Genomic DNA, 3053 nt, shown 5'->3' with positions numbered 1-3053 from the left:
AGCAGACAACTCTGACACCTCTCACCTTTACCTGACCATAAACAATTGGGGTTCCTTCTGTGTCACTGTCTGTTATTTGCAACCCTTATTTATTGTACAGCGCTGCGTAATATGTTGGCACTATATAAATACTGTTTAATATTAATAATAATCAGATGTACATGAATGCCTTTGGATTGAGCAGACAACCCTTACACCTCTCACCTTTACCTGACCATAAACAATTGGGGTTCCTTCTGTGTCACTGTCTGTTATATGCAACCCCTATTTAATGTACAGCGCTGCGTAATATGTTGGCACTATATAAATACTGTTTAATATTAATAATAATCACATGAACATGAATGCCTTTGGATTTAGCAGACAACCCTGACACCTCTCACCTTTACCTGACCATAAACATTAGATTACCCATTCTCAATTGGGGTTCCTTCTGTGTCCCTGTCTGTTATATGCAACCCCTATTTAATGTACAGCGCTGCGTAATATGTTGGTGCTATATAAATCCTGTTTAATATTATTAATAATCAGATGTACATGAATGCCTTTGGATTGAGCAGACAACCCTGACACCTCTCACCTTTACCTGACCATAAACAATTGGGGTTCCTTTTGTGTCCCTGTCTGTTATATGCAACCCCTATTTATTGTACAGCGCTGCGTAATATGTTGGCACTATATAAATCCTGTTTAATATTAATAAAAAGGGGGAGGGGGTCACATTTCTATTAGCTCTTTCTTTTCTCTATTCTACCTAATTTGCTCAGCAATAACACCCTCTGTCTCAATGGGTTATATTTAGATTCACTCTTTAAGGCAAAAAAAAAAATCATTTAACCCCTAGGATACCAGGAACTTGGCAGAGATCAGATTAAGCTCATTAACCCCGTCATTGCTGAAAAATTCTGGATCATCCTTATTGACCATCAATGTCATGAGAGTGGCACATTTCACTTTCTCTCTGTCCTACATTGGTAGTTAAGATATTACAGGATCTCATAAGCCTGCTGCTTAATTATTTCCAAGTTAATTGGGATAATCATCCTGCACTGCTGACAACCCAGTTATAGCATGCTGAATGTTTCAGGAGAGGTGGAAGGGTGGTGAATGAATGGGAACATTAACCCTTTGTTGGGTCACTGAGTTTTAAGTGTTGAAGTTACAGAATGGAAAGCTAGAAAATGTCAGATTCTGAAATATTTAATTAATGTTATTAAACGGGATTTATATAGTGCTAACATATGACGCAGCGCTGTACAATAAATAGGGGTTGCAAATGACAGACAGATACAGACAGTGACACGGGAGGAGAATCTGTATATTATTGTCATATGATTTACATAGTACTATTGTTTTCTCAATAGCATAGGTGGTAAGTGAATGGGAACATTAACCCTTTGTTGGGTCACTGAGCTTAAAGCTAGAAAATGAGAGCATCTGAAATATATAATCTGTTTCGTATTGTCATATGATTTATTTGGTATTATTGTTTTCTCTCTAGCATAGGTGGTAAATAAATGATCATTACCTAATTTAGGAGATGACTGCCATATGTACCCAATGATTCCCACGCAGTTTCAGTTTAATCATTTAATAATCAGATTTATGAATAATTGAACTGTGTGTGGGTACTCCAGTTACTTTGAATTATTGCTTTTGATGCCAGAATATAACAGAAACTGGTAAATGGTTACAAGGTTTTCGGTTGCTTTCGATAGGATAGGGTCTTGGGATGTATAGAGTAATTGGTCTCGTTTTAAGCTGGAAGAAAAATGACATTTTATTATTTTGGCCATTTTATTCCAATTTAAACCCCATCAAAAATGAGCTTTGTTCTGCAAAGGGGTTGATTAAACACACAGGGTTACATGTTTTGCAGCATTTTCTAAATGAACTAAAAGAGATCTTCACAATACATAAACTGTGTCTAAAATGCAACTACACATGAATGTGTTACTTTATGGTAAAAAGCCTGCATCTAGTATGAACTAGAAATAGTTGAGATTTGCAAATAATAACCCAATGCAACTTTTCCTAACCTTTTAACCAGAGGACCCTTAAAAAAATGTTCAGGTCTTAGGGAACCCCTGATAAAATACATTTACTAGGGTTCATGGGTAAACCCCCTAATATTGATGATCTGTGTGAAGAATGCCTCCCTGCAATGGTGGAAAGTTCAAAACGACCGGTAAATAGATGATTGTGTTCTACATGTGCTTCTGCAAGGTGGCATCATACCCAGAACTATTCATACATTATCAGAAAACAAAGGACAGGCCACCACAGCTCAAGAAACTCCTGGGGACCTCTGAAGGAACCCCAACTGAGAATGGCTAATCTAATGTTTATGGTCAGGTAAAGGTGAGACTGATGTCAGGGTTGTCTGCTCAATCCAAAGGCATTCATGTACATCTGAATATTAATAATATTTAAACAGATTTATATAGCACCAACATATTATGCAGCACTGTACATTAAATAGGGGTTACAAATGACAGACAGATACAGACAGTGACACAGGAGGAGGAGAGGACCCTGGCCCGAAGAGCTTACAATCTAGGAGGTGGGGGAAGTATCACAAAATAGGAGGGAGATATGTAGTTGTGGAAAGTAGTGACGGTTTTAGAAGACAGAAGACGGATGAGCAGGTTTGAAAAAATGGGTTTTGAGTGCTCTTTTAAATAAGCAGAAAGTAGGAGCAAGCCGAATAGGATGAGGAAGACCATTCCAGAGAGTTGGGGCAGTTCTAGAAAAGTCGTGCGTGTGAGGAGGTTATGAGTGAGGAAGTCATTAGTAGGCCATTGGGGGAGAGAAGAGAGCGGCTAGGGGGGTATTTATCTACCAAGTCAGAAAGATAAGTGGGACAATAACTGTGTAAGGATTTGAAGGCAAAGCACAGGAGATGAATTTGATTCTAAGGTGAAATGGAAGCCAATGAAGAGAACTACAAAGAGAGGCAGAGGAGCGGAGGGAAGGATGGATGAGTCTGGCTGCAGCATTCATAATAGATTGTAGAGGGGAGAGTCGGGTTAGTGGAATACCAGAGAGGAGGA

The sequence above is a fragment of the Pyxicephalus adspersus genome, chromosome 8 (assembly GCF_032062135.1).
Source record: "Pyxicephalus adspersus chromosome 8, UCB_Pads_2.0, whole genome shotgun sequence".
In the NCBI taxonomy this organism is placed as follows: Eukaryota; Metazoa; Chordata; class Amphibia; order Anura; family Pyxicephalidae; genus Pyxicephalus; species Pyxicephalus adspersus.
Note: the sequence above shows the minus strand (reverse complement) of the source record.